At 43.6% G+C, this 17,322-nt stretch overlaps 1 protein-coding gene across 1 annotated transcript in view; it reads right to left on the bottom strand.

Annotated features, from left to right (window-relative positions):
* The window catches only part of GALNT3 (polypeptide N-acetylgalactosaminyltransferase 3), a 681,517-nt gene extending 669,055 nt beyond the window's left edge, over positions 1-12,462 (bottom strand). The window contains exon 1 of the mRNA XM_069225259.1: positions 12,158-12,462. The gene's annotated coding sequence lies outside the window, so the exon portion shown is untranslated. The remainder of the gene's footprint in view (positions 1-12,157) is intronic.
* Between the last annotated feature and the right edge of the window lie 4,860 nt (positions 12,463-17,322).

Here is a 17,322-nt window from a genome sequence, read left to right on the forward strand (position 1 = left end):
CTTGTAAGCAAGACTGATGATTCTTTGCATTCAAAATATAATGTAGAAAAAGGTGTTTTGCTCAAGTACTGTGAAAGTTTAGGTACTAGTTCTTTGAAGCATCATTTAGTAAAATGTGTTGATCTATACTAGTATTTAAAAAAATACCCATAATGGAAAAATCAGTGTAACCATTTTCAACAAGATTATAGGAAACATGAAAATAAACAAGCACTGGCTAAACCAGCTCATCAGACATTGGTGGCCAGTCTTCTGGTTTTTTAAACGTATGTATTGTTTTGACATGGCTTTTGTAACAATTATTGTGGCAGCTGCCAGGCCCTCGCCATTGTAACAAACACTGGCAAAAATAAATTTGGTCTCAAAAAGCATACATTGCCAATGTAGTTTCTAGCACTGAACAAAACTACTTTGAGTGCCAATGTGCTCCTTGTGGAAGTGCAGAATGATATCACTCACATTAAGGCCAGCAGATAGATAAATATAAAGAAAGAAATAGAATTTTAATAAAAACATGTATTGGTTAACACCAGACCTAATTAGGGGCCCAATTCTTAAAGAAAGTCACAAAAGTGCACCCATGGTGTATGTTCTTGTATTAGTGGCTTATGAATTCACAAGAATGTACAGAAGTAGAGCAGGAAATCGTAATTCTAGAAAATATTTGTGAACTGTATTTTAGGATGAGTAAATATGCATGTGTATGTCTTCTCATGCAAACATCTATTGTGTATTTACAAGTTTGCTTTCCCTCCAACCACTTTTTTTCCCTAACCCTGGAAGAAATTCTACTTCGCCCTTGTCAGGAGTAAAGTTCCAACCTTTCTCAGTGTCGGAGAAGTTTAGAGAAAAGCTGGTGAATATCCTTAAAGCATGCAAGTTAGTAGGTTTGCACAGACTCAAAGGCATTCAAGCCTTGGAACAATTGCTTGCTGCTTCCTCCAGCCCCAATATGTAGATCTGAGGAAAGGTGCAAAATCAGAAAATTGCTATAGCAGGGCTTGAAATTGCAAGTATTCAAGCCCTAGTAGAGTATTAGCCCTGCCATAATAAGAGAGGCTTTTATCAGAGCTTTTAAATAATTAAATTGCTGCCATAATTTGTCGCTGCACCAGATGGCACCAAAGGAAAAGGTCAATATTTTACAGGACAAGTAGATTTATAAAGCAACATGTCCTCTGAACAAGTAGATATTTTGTTACATTCCACACCCCGACACCCCTGGCTTATGTGCCATCTGTATAACAGAAGATGGCACACCAGTGCCTGCACCTTCTTTTGTAATACTAGAGTGCCCCTGGGGTGCAGAAAATGTACAACTACACCAGTTACACTCCTTTGGCGCTATTTATAATACAGCCCCTGAAGGCTATCATGGAGAACTTGTTTAATTCACAATGCCTGAAGGTTAAGAAGCCTGATAAACCAACAAGATTTTATTGAGTAGTGCTCAAAGAAGAGATCCAGTATCTCTTTGAGTAAATTACCTTGTCTAGAACAACTAGTGCACATCTCCAGTCTAAAAAGGCCCTGGTTATTTTAATCCTTTAGGACATAACCAGAGGGGGGTTCCTAAAGTCAATGTGGAAATTTAGATAGAAAAGACTGTAGAGACCTGTGGCCAAGCTGGAGGGAGTCAGGTCTTGAGACTGGTCATCCAAGTAAAGGAACAATGGAAATTATGGAGCAGCAAAAGGTCCGTCATAGAGGCCAAAAAGCTGGATGAATACCTGTGGAGCTGCATGAAGACCAAAAAGGGAACAGTCCTGTATTGAGGGGTTCCCTGTGTCAAACAATAAATACTGCTTGCTTGTACTTTAGAAAAATAGAGGCGTATGGCTTCAATTCCAAGGAGTACATCCATTTGTTTGCTGAAGCCCAATTGGCAATTTGAATTTCTAGAGTGGAGCTAGCCACTCCTTTGTGCAATCAGCTAGCAGCAGGGTTAGTTGTTCTGAGCTCTAGAGCCTCTGAACAGCTGTCAGAGATGCTGACTGTAGAAAAGGCTAACTGTTTGGCAGCAGCTGGGAAAGGTAGATCATTTTGATTTTATGTGATGGAGAACATTCAGGAGCTCACAGTGATCTATTGCCAACGGTGGTAGTTGAGGGAAAGGCACTCTCCTATTGCTATTGCCTTCTTTAAGTGGAAAATGAGAGGACAGTTTCTTGCTCTGAGAAGAAGGGTCAGAGAAAGACACCAGTGAAAGTCTGGTAGGCGTGATCTACTGGAATTAGTGCTGCAAATACAGATTACCATATGCATATAAATCCACTTAGCAATATCTAGTTATGAGGTACACCTGAGTTATCTAAAAGATTAGTTTCATTAAACATGAATTTGATCAGTAAGCCCTGTGCCTTCTGGTTTGTCTCCTGCTTCAGACATGAAGCCTTAAATCAAGCATGAACTGGAAAGTTGGATCAATTAGGTCTTTGATCTTAAGCAATGTCTGCTCGAAGCCTTCTCACCAAGGCTGAGCATATATTTGTATTTCTCTTGAATGTGTTTGGGTATCTGGCAGCCAATTCATCAAATTCATGCCAATGAAGCACCACACAACTGGTCATGGTATTGTTGGCCTGTCTGAAGGAGAGAGAAACACCAATATTTCATGGAGGCGGACGTTATTATCACTTACCAAGAAAAGCAATTCCCACACGTAAACCCTGTAGTCTTTGTTCACCCTGTATTACTGACTAGAGACTGATGTGGTTACACAACGTTTTGTTCCTTCTTTAACCTCAGATCCTGTTTCATGATGAAATGGAGTGATAGTTTTGGTGGGGGGAGCAGATGTGGTAACATGGAGACATCAATGACCTCATTCTCTGAGGAGTGGTGGGAGCCAAGGTCTCATTGGACGGTGCATACAGTTTCTTATGGGATACGTGTCATTAGCATTGCCATTACCCTTTTTGGTTGCTGAACTGAAAAAGCATCCAGATTAGGATTGGAGAGAATTAGTTAGATATGTCCTATTTAGTACCAACTACTCCTGATAAAAGGTTCTCTAAAAGAGATTCCTGAACGGTTTCCGAATGCACATTGAGAATGTTGGGATACTGTGTCCATAAATAATGAAAGATCACCTGCTGAAAGGCCACAGATACTCCAGAATACTGGAGGGAGGGAGGCATGCCAAGTCACATTTTGTGCAGTCTGTCTTCTGCTTTTCACCAAATGCAGCAATCAGGAGACTGCACTACAGATGTGTTAGCAGGCAAAGCCACACACCATTTGCACTTCCACATATGCTTTGTGTATGCTTGTAAATTGGAAGGAGGGCTTGGAGAACTAGGAACGCTTTTCTTACATTGTCTCCTGCAAGAAGTACACTCATTATTATGTTGTGGGACCTCATTATTGACTCTTAATGGCACCTAATAAGAGCTAGAGTCAACTGTCATACAAGTGAGACTTCACAAATTGTAGAACCCCCAAGGAGATGTACACAACCCTCAACCTCCCATTTCCAACTTGTTAGAGAGGCACAGTTGGAAGGAGAGACTGGACTCCCTTGGACTACACCTACAAGTCAATGATAGATAATCTTTATTGTTCGATAAATAAAACCAAAGCAATGTTGTACAAAATCTGAACGTTCATTCGAAACAAATAAGATAAAACCCTAGAACCATATGAGTGAGTAATGTCATGGCTACTGACCCGGATCAACCTTGGTCAGTTTCTTTTGAACTAGTTTTAAAAACATAACCCTCTCTTCCCCCCACACCCTGCAACAACATGGGATGGAGTTGCCCTTAAACCAAGTATTGACTGCTAATCTGCAAGAAAGAATGTGGGTTGTCAAAAAGGCAGGATTTAACAGCTTCTTTCTTTCAGGGCCTAGAGCTGGGCAGGTGCAGAAGGCGTGCAGCAGCGATTCCTGGTGGTAACCACAAAGGCGACAGTTCTGGACAAGGTGCTGCTCTTTCCAGGATGGGCGAGCGTCTTTGGTGCCAACAAGGCCCGTTCGATACAGCAAGAATTGTTGTTTTATTCAAGAGGAAAAAAGTGTTCAGTTAGGTAACATTGAGGGGATGGAAGCTGATAGGACACTAAGACTGCCCAGGCGTGCCGTCTTTTGGCTAGGGACGCTTTGTCAGTGATGAGAGAAAGCGAGCAAACAGAGGTTGACTAATCTCTTGAATTTGGATTTTCCTGCGCCACTTTTTCAAAAGTCTTCCATGCCCAGGCTGTTGATTACTTGGTTTAAGTAGCTTCACCAAGAGCCTGTTCTGGTACAGATTTGTTGGGCCTGGACTTCTTGCAAGCAGGAGTAACACCTACACCAAGTCAATGGGGCATGGCAAGCCTTGGCTTCTATAACATAAGCAAAGAGGAATGGCTGTCATGGTGCAATGTGCTACGACCCCATGCCCAGAGTGTGATACTAGGTCAATTCCATGGTTCTACAATTTTCTAGGGTTCCTGTACAATACAGGGATTATGATTTAAGCCCCATGGTCCACAGACTCTCTAGCTTGGACAATGATACTTCCTGGGTAGGAAATGTCCTCCCCATGGAAGACAGAGCTGATCTAGCTACAACACGTAATCAGATAGAGAGCTAAAAATGGTAATGCAACATGATACTTTCACTCTCCTTCAGGTTACTAGAACTTTTTGCGTACGTTCTAAGAAAGTAAACTACCCACTACATAACCTCGACATTGGTGGTGGAGTATATATGGATAGGTTGCCTCTGCAATACAGCATGTTTTGCAGACCTTGTGAGTTTTGGACCTTTCTTCTCGATTTATTCTTTACAAAACAAAACTGTACTTTTCCTGTGAGCCTGTGACATCATTAGGGTCACCATTGCTAACCAATCCATTCTCAGAGTTAGGTCCAAATTGATCTTAATTAAACCCGACAAAATATATAGATTAGAGTGATCTGTAGAAAGAAAAAAAATGGACTATATAATTACTGTCTTTGAAGAAATGGAATCACTGGATAGCCTTAGGAAAGACAGATGAGAACTAGATATTTCTAAAATGTGTACCACGGGCAAGTGACAGCTTTGACAAATATTTACCAGCTACTATGTGACTGGATAACCATCAGTACAGAATAGAACTCCCAGAAAGCATCACTTTGTTAAACAAAAAAAAAACAACAACTGAAGTGTAATGCTTTTGCTGACATGATAGTCAATCAGTGTTTGAAGCAAAGGCGCTGGAGACACTTGTAGAGGAGGCCTGCACTCGTGATGGGGGGCCCGCAGTTATGAAGGGAGGCCCACACTTGTGGAGGGACCTCTAATATTGATAAATACAGTACAGAGGTCCTGCCACAAGTGTGGGACTCCCATCACAACTGCAGGGCCTCGGCCATGAGTGCAGAGGCCCTTCGTGAATGGGGCCATTATTTCTGGTGGAGGGGGGTGGGAACAAGACAGCACTGGGGAGAGCCAAAGCACCAGCTAAGTCATCAAATATGTAAATCAGGCAACAAAGGACAAGAACAAATAAGAACAAGTAAAGAAAAAAACAATAATTTTGTGTATAATTCTGGAGTATCAATTAATTACATACAATTATATAATTGAATCAAGTGGCTTTTATTGAAAGTATTATTTTTTTTTTAAACACAAAACAGTCAAGAATACCTTGTGATACTTGAATGATGTTACCATGCGGTACCCAGAATGTGTGTTTGTTCTCCATTTATGTAGCCTCTATGGGTATCAAACGTTACCTTTGTGCACCAAGGCAAGCCCATCTGCACCCTCCCCGCATCTGACGCCCCCTGGCCTTTCTGAGATCCACCACAGTCCCAAATGTTACTCTGCTACGGACCTCAACATCTGGAACCACAATGACTTTATAGGCGCTGAACCTGAGCTTCCCCCACCTGTACAGAAGGTGAGTTCTCCTGCATTATCTACTGCTTCTCATGCATGTCTCCCCCTGCCCTTAACCCTGCCCTCCTCCACACCCAACGCATGCGTCCGAATCCTGCACCACCATGCACAACTACCACCACACATTGTCAAGCCTCCACCTCAAAATCTCACTCGTCAGACTCTCCATCGAAGTCTGGGACCTCCTGCACAACTTCTCCCCAGACCTCCTCTTCCTAGTCGAGACCTGACTCAAACAACTTTGGCCTTAACATCCCCATGGCTATCCCCCCAGACTTTAAGATCACAAGACAGGACAGAAGCTTCAAACCTGGAGTGGAGCTAACCATTATCTATAAAGAAACATCCAGTGCTCATCACATTTGCTAACTCCCACGACCACCTGGCATTTAGGCTTAACATCTCCAGCAACTCTACGCTGGAAAGAATCCTACTCTACCAATCTCCTGGACCCAGATCCAACCTCGGAAACACCATTGCAGGCCACATGAATCCACTTGTGCTCAACTCCAGCTCCTTCTTCCTAATAGGTGATCTCAACTTCCACCTAAAAGATGTTAGTAACCCAAAAACCAACAGCCTCCTGGAGGACCTGAAAACACTCATACTTCTCAATGAGTGAAAAATCCCACCCATGCTGACGCACATTTCCCCATCCGTGTTTTCAACATGTCCCCGAAACCACAGTGGACAAGCCCAACCACATCACCTGAATGGACCACTCACTTGTCTGCTTCGATCTACATCTACCCTAGTAATTTTGAACTGCAGCCACAAAATCCACCTGATACAACTAGAACAAGACCCACAAGGAAACCTAGACCACGAACTACAAACCCACAGCACGTATATTATCTCCCCCAATCTATCACCAACCCCAACTCTTGGATCATCTCCTGTGCAGAAACCTTGGCCCCGCTCAAGGTCACCATCACCCCTTGGGCTAGACTATAAGCTAGCTGGTATATAAAAGAACTACAGCTCTCCAAATAACATTGGATACAACGAGAATGCTGATGGAGACACACCCAAGATGAAAATGACAGAAGCACCTACAGATAATTCCTCCAGATCCACCACCAGCAACTCAGATCCACCATGCCCTCTGTCTTGAACAAACTAACTGTAAACAGCTCTAACAATTCCAAAGAGACATTTTCCATACTAAAGGAATTCAGCTTCCACTGCCAGCACCACAACCATCATCTCTACTCAGGAGCTCTTAACCCAACTGTCTCACTACTTCATCGACAAAATCAGAACCATTTACAACAACCATACTCCTCAGTTGGAATGATATAACCTTGTTGCTCTCCAACCCGAAGGGACCTGCACTCCTGAAACCGCGATTGGCTCATTATCACCACTATGGAAATTGACGCCACCATGCGTTACATCCACTTGAGAATACTATCGGACCCCTGTCCACATTTCATCTTCACCAGAGGACTCGACCCCATCTGCGACACCCTTACCCCAATACTCAACAACTCTCTCACTACTGCTATTTTCTCAGATGCCGTGAAACATGCCACCATACCATTTTCACTGAAGAAACTTTTAGTGCACCAGAAGTCTGTGACCAACTAAAGACTAATCTCCTTGCTACCTTATGTGGCTAAGGTCTTGGAAGAATGAGTCAATGAATGACTGACCGACTCACCACATCAATAACAACCACCTCCTGGACTCTTCCCAATCTGGATTGAGGCCCAAATCACAGAACCAAGAGCACCCTCATTGCCAACACCAGCAACAGACACCTTACCACTGACAAAGAAGACGTACTAGCCTCCTCAACTTCACCACGTTCAAAACCGCCACTCACCCCATCCTCATCATCGAAAATGGCATATGCAGACCCGCTCTCCTATGGAAACAAAACAAAACAAAACAAAAAAACGAAACAAGTGTGGTCTCCTGCCCTTGTTAAATCTGAATATGAAACCTCTGCGTGGGCCCAGTCCTGGGGGCATTGGTCATTTTAATGGGGAGGGGCTGCCAGGCCCTCCCCCCACAGCCCTGGAGCTAAAAAGATTATGTGTGTGGGGGGGCCATCCAGCCCCCCTGCAGCCCCAAGACCACTGCCTCCCCGGGGCAAAAATTACAATTAAATGCGAAGGGGGGTCCAACAGCTTTCCCTCAACGCGAGCGGAGGTATCTTCTGTTTTTTTGCCCACAATATACAGGCAAGGAAACAGAGGAAACATTGCTCTCACAGAGACGGAGCTACTTTAGCTTCCTCCATGCTCAGTTCTCTTTTCAGCTATTCCCAACATTTCCAAGCCCTTCTAGAACGGTTTGTCACATGGAAAAAAAAGTCAGTCATGCTTTGGTGTACTCAGTGGCTGGCCGGTCCCAATTGCCCACTGTTTATCAAGACCTCAAAACAGGCATTGTCACCAACATGTTCCCTTAGGTTTGCTCCTGTGTGCCGAGGGAGGCTGGGTGTTGAGACTTGCGCACCCTGTCTATCATCCACACCCTGATCTGTTTTTATATTTTCTAGTAGTGTTGTCTATGTTTCTAAATCCTCTTGTAATTTATCGCCCCTGTGACTAAGCTTTTTATGTTATTCCTCAACAACTGCCCACCCATCTATATCCCTACACCATAGGGCTATGGAAGAGGCTCTAGCACCCAGCCATCCCATAATGACCCTTCTCTTAGCCAAAACTAACGCCAACTGCATACAATGATTAATGATGCTAAACAGGCACTCCCTGAGCAGTCTCTCAAAGTCAATGCAGTCTACACTCGCAACCACCCTAAGCCAATAATCATGTACCCTTGTGCACTTCCGCGCCATGTGCAGGAAGGAGGTTTACTCCCACATCTGGGACAACCTGCCCATCTGCCCGCATACATCCTGCTAAGCTTGACGGGTGTTAGATGGGTGCAATGCACATAATTGAAGTGTGCCAATTTAAATCTAGCGTTGTAAGAGGCGGTCTTCACCAATGCACAGGCTGTGTTCCATTCTGGGTCAGTCAGGGGTGTCTCCAATTCCTCCCCCATGACTGCCACACTGTGCCGCTGGGTTTACCCAGGTCCTGTCTGCCTTGAGTGTTTTGTAGAGATGTGTGTCACCATATGTCTTGTCGACCCCGCCATCAATAATAAGTGTAAGGTTTCCATCTGCTGGAGTGCAATCGGTCTAAATTTCTTGTGCCATGCTTGCCAGTTTGGCATACTGCAGAAATGTACACCCCCCCCAGCACAAACTCCCATGCCTCTGCGAAGGTGAGGAACATCTCCCCCCAGGTATAAGTCACCTAATTTTTCACATCCCCCTTCTTTCCATCTAACTACAGACATGTCTTCCTCAATACGGCTGAATGGGAGGAACGTCCACACCGCTAGATCCATGGCAAAGTGAGGTCATTTAAATACCTTAGTGACCACTCACTCCCACACATCTGCCACCTGACAAATCAGGTAAGGGGTGCCGGGCGGTGCATGCGAGCCATGCATGAGCACAGCCATCAAGAAGTACTTGCCGTATGTGCCACTCAGCAGCCATGCCTCCCAGTTTAACTTCCTGGGCACCCACTTGGCAGCTTGCTGCAATTTAGATGCACAGTAGTAAAGTTCTAAATCCAGAAGGCCCATGCCTCCCTCCAACTGGTCCCGCTTAAGCTGTAATAGCGCCACCTGACTTCTCTTCCCCGCTGACACAAAGGAGATCATCAGGCTATCTAATGTCTTAAACAGGCTGCACGGTAGTGTATAGAAAGCATTTTGAAATACTTACAAACGTCTGGGCAGAAACACCATCTTTGCTACTGCAAGTCTCCCTGCCATGGACAGCGGCAGTGTTGTCCAGACAGAATCGAACAAACTTAGTGAGTTAATTTACCAATGGATCAATGCAAAACTGATGCTGGTCTTGTATGGTATGTCCCACTATAATAACCAAGGTAGATTCCCCATACCAAGCCCACCAGGGGGTAGGTCATCCCCAGGGCTCCCTGCCATGGCCCCAAGGGGAAACAATAGCGATTTGTGCCTGTGAACATGCAGGCCTGCTACTTCACCAAATTCTTTCATTTTTGCCAAGAGCAGGGAGACCAACTCCACTAGCTGCTGCAGAAAAAACAACACATTGTCTAAGTATAGGGATACCAGATACTTGACTTCTCCCACCACTATGTCAAATTCTCTCATGTTTTTCTGATGCTTTGCTGCTAGAGGCTCCATCGCTACAGCAAAGAGCAGCCACGAGAGTGGGCAACCCTGCTGCGTGCCCCTCCTTACATTCCTCAGATAGCATTCCCTCATGCTACACCTTGGCCCTGGGCGCAGCATAAAGCAACCTGATCCATGCACAGAAGCAGGCCCGAAATCTCATCTTCTGGAGCACAAGCACTAGATGTTGCCACTCCACTGTGTCAAATTCTTTAGTAAAGTCTACCGAGACCAGGGCCAGTGAGTGCCCAGTTGCTATGCTGTACTGACTGCATCAGATGTGTAAGCTTTTGCAAGTTTGAGGCTGTGCTCCTCCCAGGCATGACCCACACAGGTCTTCATGGACCAAGGTTGCCACTACACCATTCAACCTCTCCGCTAGAATCTTGTGCAGTACCTTCATGTCTACATTAAGCACGGTGCAAGGCCTATAATAAGAGGGGCTTGTCGCAAATGTTATAATTATTAGTAGTATTGTAAACACATTAACTGGTACATTTTGTCTCTAAACAGACCTGAAGAATGAACTGTGTCGCAAAACATGTGTTGACTATAACCGAATATCATATTGATTTCTACATTTGTATTCTGATACTTAATTTTGTACAAGGAGCTAGATGGTTATCTTTTTGTGTTGAAGAATGGAATAAATCTTTTTCTGAAGATCAACGAATCAACTGTGTTTAACATTAAAAATAAATAAATCCAGAGCATAATTATTATACCATAATATATAACAGTATTTGAGCGGTATCTTTGTAGGCGTGGATCCTGTACTGAATTACTTCAATGTTCTCCCAAACTGGATAGTAAAGGACAATTGTACATAGTGAAATAGAGCAATGGATCGTGGGTCACATGATTCAGTCAAGTGGGGAAGCTGGGATTTGAGTCCAGGATTGCATATTGTGCAACTCAGAAACGGTAGAGCTAAGTCCTTATGTCTTCTGTTTAACACCAAAAGGTCAGTGCTTTGTGTTCAGTTATTCAATTAATGTTAATATATTGAGTTAAATAAAAGTATTGCACCTTAAATAAACTGACACAGTATACGTGTAAAGTCATAAGATGCAAAGGTGTGGGTTTTTTCTGTTTGGAATGTTGCACAGACACTGATGATCAAACAGAGACAGAGCATGCCTTTCTGAAATAATATAGCACTCTTTGTTGTGCTAATTAGTTAATTGCAGCCATTGAAGTACTGAGCCTCGATGATTACAATTAAATAATTAGTGGGTTTTTTTTCCAGTCAGGGAGCCAGCATTAACATTAACCAGCCTCCCCTAACTCTGCTGCCTCACCTGCCTTGACAAATCCAAATGATTTTAAATGTGCCTCAACGACCGTAATTAAATGATTAATACAACGAAGCGGTAATACGGACCCCAATGCCTTACTCGTCAGGTTACAGCGCTTCAAGGAGACTAAAACGATGTGCAGCATGGCTTCACAAAGACATATTCTGTCTGCCGCGGTTTTATCTTCGGTTTCCACTTAAAAGTCTAAGGGGGCGGGGGGAGTATGATGCCCCAAATACTACCCCCTCCCCCATTACCAAAAGTGGAAGAGTGGCGAGGTGTGACCCCTCTGTCATGAACGGTTCCTACGCCCACGTACGAACAATAGCGTAATGCAAAGCTGTGGGCCCCTGCAGAATGCGATGAGGAGTCCCAGACCCCATATCACAAAGACCCACCAAAGTGAGACTTTTGCTGTCCAATGTCTGATTGACACGACAGGATTTATACATTCTTCTAAGTAGCTCCAGACCCATAGTTATCGAAGAATCAGCGCAGTCGCTGCTTTTCTTAATACTGCTTTCCAAATGCAAGTTTTACTAACAAACAAACAAACTGAAGCAGTTAAGTAGACCAGTCACCGGTAATACCGGAGTCTCAAGCACAGCATTTAACTAAGTCAGGACACTAGGGCAAAGTCTTGATTTTTTTTTTTTTTTAGAGATCAATAAGTGTTCGTGACCGAAATGCCTTTAGTTGCAGCTCTTAAATAAGCCGCCAGGCCAGGTGTGTCTTTACGCGTGCACAACGCCAGCCCACCGTCAACTCTGCAAGTAAAAGAAAAGTAAAACGCACTTACCTCTTTCTGAATTATCCAACAAAACACAGCCTCTTCCGGTTCATCTTTTCAGATCCCTTGCTTATCAGCTCTTCGTTATTATCGAAGGCAGCGATAGTTTGGGAGGGAGGTTTCATGTTTTTTGTGTTCTTTCTTTCTGCTGCCAGCCGGCGGAAGCATCACAGCGAGGTCAGAGCGCAGAAGCAATACTTTTCGGATTTTCTTCGTTTATAATGAAGAAAGTCAAGCCGCGACGCTCCAGCTGAGACTCCCTGTAGGATATCACAAACTTCCATCCACACACAAGCCCTAATCTTGTCGGACTGCTGCAGCGGTAATGAAAGGCATGCCAAACACTGCTCCCGGGCTCCGCACCCAGCAAAGAGCCAGCACGTCTCACTGTAGCCACTGAAGCTCATTACCACCGGCGCATTAGCCTGCAGCTGACTCCTCCGGAAGTGCTGAACTTATTATACCTGCCATTTAAAGTAATTGAATTATCCTTTGCATCTAAAGAAGGCACCACTACACACGTTATGGCTTAGAATATCATGAAAATTTGAAACAGATGGAAAAACTTTCACATTACATTTTTTTTTAGACTTTACGTATTTTATTTTATTTCACAAGGCATTAATTTGACCCAAAGTGCTTCAAACTGCCGTACAGATGATAAACAAACATAGTAGTGTCCGTATTGTACAATTTCAGGATATATTTCATTAGGTCAGAGTTCTCAAGTTTCCCAGATGCATGCTTCGGTAGCTCAACCAGTCTTGGATTTTGCTTTTCATTCAGGCATTTGTAGTTCAGTTTATTTCGTTATAAATCCAGACTACAAATCCCAGAATGCAACAGAAAACCGAGACAGGATGAGCTACTCACGAATGGACCTGGAAACTTTGAACACTGTTGGTTTGAGAAGACAAATAGGTACACAGGTAATTAACAAGCTATGGATCACAGATAATATGTAGAATAAATATTGGATTTGAAAACGGGTATGCAGAGGAAGATGGAAGGGGTAGAAGAAAAAAAGATGGAGATGTTAGAGAAGAAAATGTAGAAAGGAAGCCGTAGCTAGTGGATGAAGATTATAAAGCAGTTATAAAAAGGAGTTCAGCTTGCAGATATAAAGGAGGGGTGCATCATAATGGACAAAAAGTGCAAGCCATATCAGGCTAAAAGGTTTAGCTGTTTTTCAAAGAGCAGGTTTTCATTTTTTTTTTTAAAGAGGAGAGCATTTAAGCTCTTAGATGTGCTGACCAATAAGGAATTGGCAGAAGTGTGCGTTTTTTTATTTTTATTTTGGCTTGACTGCATGGCTGTCCGAGGAAGCGTTTGTTACTAATATAGTGACAAGTTTTACGAGAAGTAAATGTTCATAGGAGTGAAAACCCCTTACCTCATGTTACTGGCTATTTGATATGCCATTCAGGATGCTTCTGTTGCAATGCATGAGATACATTATTTTCAGCACTTGCCAGGCAAAAATGGTGAATTCACTTTCCAGCTTTGAATGAAGGCTTTTTCAGTTAAAAAACATTGTGCATGTTAACCAAATACTTGCTTTAGTATGAGAAAGATAAGTGCGTGAATGCAGCTTAATGCCTGTACGATCTTCTCTTGAAGAAAATCATGCTTAGAGTGCCAAAAAATACGACATCAAAAATAAATATTTTTCTTGAAAAATATGACAAATCGCATTTTAATACTTTATCTTACTTCAAGTAAACATTTTTTTTTAGTTGTGTAGCTTTATATACACCCCGGTGTACAAGTTTCTTTTTGCTTCCACCCCTCCCTCTTTCCCCTGGGGGCTGGCTCCCCTGATACGTCGGTATAGACAGGACACTTTTTCATACAATCATGCACATAATCGTGAGCACTCAATGTCAAGGAACCCAGAACTGGCACAGCACTGCCTGTGACCATGTCTTAGATGGCTATCCGCTTTCATCCTCTATTTTGTAGGTTGAAATTCAGCGGTCTAAAGTCAGGGAGCAACAGGCTCTTACAGAGTCAGAAGGAAGTACTGGCCCATTCCGTCATAGCGAGCTGAATGCCCACCTGCAACAAAATGCATACACAAGGTGGAGCAAATGTTGCACCACACACACAGTGAATTTATGAACATGTTTTAATAGAGGAATACATATTTATAATCTGTTACCCATTTCTTAGCACACATGCATACATAAGATAATGGAAAAGTAGTTATAAAAGAACAAGTTATTTACTTTTAATAACACTTTTTCTGGTAGTGACTAACCGCAGATTCTTCACCTTAGAATAATCCTTAGGCATCACACTGGATCCAAAAAGTCTTGAGCAGTACCTCTGCGTACCATTAGGTGGTGTCATCAGCCCCACGTCCACCTTGTCTGTTCCGGATGTGGCGTGCACGTTGCCTACATAGCTCTGGCATGCTGACACTAGTTTCTTTTATGATTATTTCCACACTAAAAATGAGAAGCCATGTCTGAAGCATGTTTCTTACCAGTACACAGAATCTTATGGGATCTTCAGGTGAAGAGTCCAGTTCACAGTGCGGGGAGGATGGGATGGTTGGCGAAGAATCTGAGGTTAGATAGAGTCTCTACCAGAGAAAGCATTACCGAAGGTAACCAACTTGTTTATCTGACGTAGATTCCTCACTTTAGATGAGATACCAAAGCAATACCCTCCTGAAGGTGGGTATGTAAACTGGTTCAAATTAGCAAATCCTGGAGGACCGCAGGCGAAATGCCCATCTCAACAGACCTGATAGTCCAGGCAATAGTGTTTCATTAGCGTGTGGATGGATGCCCACATAGCAGCCCAGCAGATGTTCAGGACAGGCACTCCGTATGCTAACGCAGTAGTAGAGGCTTTGGTCCTGAAGGAATGGGTCAGGATGTCCTCAGGAGGCTGATCATTAGCTAGTGTATAGTAGATCTTAATGCAAAGTACAATCCATCACCAGCATGCATCAAGCCAAAGTGTTAAAAAAATAGCTAAAGAGGGTGCCTTGGGGAGAACTGCTAGGCCTTCTCCAGCTCCCCCTTTTAGGGACCTTGTTCTCCTTTTGATGCTGTACCTAAGAAGGACCCTGGCCAATTTAGATTCATTCACAATCTCTCGGCACCCAAGGAGGTTTCTGTAAATGATTCTTTAAAATGGCCCTTTTTTCAGGGTTAGCCCCAAACCTTTTGCCCCTGACCTCCTGTTTTTGACTGTGTTCTGCATTTAATTTATGCTAGTTTTAGGAGTCTGGGCACTTTACCACTGTTGACCAGTGCTAAAGTGCAAGTGCTCACTGTCTAAATTGTGTTGGTGATTGGTTTCTCCTTGACTAGCATATTTGATTTACTTGTAAGTGTCTAGTACAGTGCACACTGTGTGCCCTGGGACTATAAATCAAATACTACTAGTGGGCTTGCAGCATTGATTGTGCCTCCCGTGAATAGTCATGTAAACATTTCTCAGACCTGCCACTGCAGTGTCTGGGTGTGCAGTAGTAAAACTGCCATTTCAATCTGGTAAGTGTACCCACTTGCCAGGCCCAAACCTTCCCTTTTACAATATGTAAGTCACCCCTAAAATAGGCCCAACGTAGCCTCAAGGACAGGGTGTGGTGTATTTAAAAGGTAGGACATGTACTGGTATGTTTCACATGTCCTGATAGGGAAATACTGCTAAATTAGTTTTTCACTATTGCCAGGCCTATCTCTCCTATAGTTTAACATGGGGATTGCCTTGAAACATCTCTCAAGTGTAATTTCCCATTGGGAGCAGATAGAGATTTGGAGTTTGGGGTCTTTGAACTCACAATTTAAAAATACATCTTTTGGTGAAGTTGGTTTTTGAATTGTAGGTTTAAAAATGACACTTTTAGAAAGTGGACATTTTCTTGCTTAACCATTCTGTGCCTCTGCCTGTCTGTGAAATACACGTCTGGGTCAGGATGACAGTGGGTCTGTTTGTGAATTAACTCTAGACAGACACACAAAGGGAGCTGAGGTGTGTCCTGCATATCCTGTTGGGTCTTCCTGAGCTACATTGGGGGGAGGAGCTGACACCTGCAATTGAATAGGGCCGTGCCTGTCGTCACATAAAGCAGTCCCCAAACTCTTGAAGTGCCTGGGGCCAGGGCAAGGAAAGGAAGGGTCTTGCGCACTACAAAAACTTCCCTTAGAGGTTTGCCTACTTCAAAGACAGAAATGGGTATAAGTACTGGACCTCTGTCACCACCAAGTTAGAACACCTCTCAACTGAGGACATTCTGCCAGGAAAAAGAGCTGGATGCTGTAGGAGGGACTGCCACTCTGCCTGTTGCTTTGTTGTGCTGGGCTGCTGCTTGCTGCTTCTGTCCTGGGAGTAAAAGGACTGGACTTTGCTTTCTACATCCTGCTTTTCAGGGATGTCCAAGGGCTTGAACTGAGCTTGCCTCATGTTAAGAAGTCTCAGGGACATCAAAGACTTCATCTGCCAGCGCCTGCGTTCTTCTGCTTAGAGTCCTGACTTGCCAAGTGTCCCTGGGCCCTTGGACGTGTAAGCTGGTGACCTGAAGGAGAAAATCCACGCACTGACACACCACGGCTGAAAAATAAATGCAGTGCCTGTCCCGTGACTGGAGAATCAACGTAGCACCTCTTTCACAGCATGTCTGCATTTTCCACACATCGTCCTTGGGTGTCAATTTCTTATCGCCCGTGGACCACACTAATGAACCGAGCTGTGTGTCTGAAAATCAATTCACCGCCTTTCCTGCGAGGAAAGAATCCACGCATCACCTTCCCTGTCAGTAAGGAACAGACGCATCGCCTCTCCTGTGCAGTAAGGAACCGTCACATCACTTTGCTTTTTCAGCACCTCACCTCCCGTGCGGGCCACATTGCTTTTGACGCATCCCAGGTACTTTGTGCTGAAAAGGTACAACCATTGAGTCCTATGGACTAAGACTCATTTAAACCTTTAAAAAGTGATACCTTAACTGTGTATGTTGGATTTTTGCAGTTTTGGTCTTGCTTTATTCAGATAAAAATGGGCTATTTTTCCAAACTGTGTGGAGTACTTTTGCAGTGTTTTCACTGTGTTACTGTGTGTGTGCATGTGCGTGTGTGTGTGTATACAAATAATTTACACATTACTTCTGAGATAAGCCTAACTGCTTACACATTGCCTCCTAGATATGCCTGACTGCT

The sequence above is a fragment of the Pleurodeles waltl genome, chromosome 3_1, assembly GCF_031143425.1.
Source record: "Pleurodeles waltl isolate 20211129_DDA chromosome 3_1, aPleWal1.hap1.20221129, whole genome shotgun sequence".
Lineage (NCBI taxonomy): Eukaryota > Metazoa > Chordata > Amphibia > Caudata > Salamandridae > Pleurodeles > Pleurodeles waltl.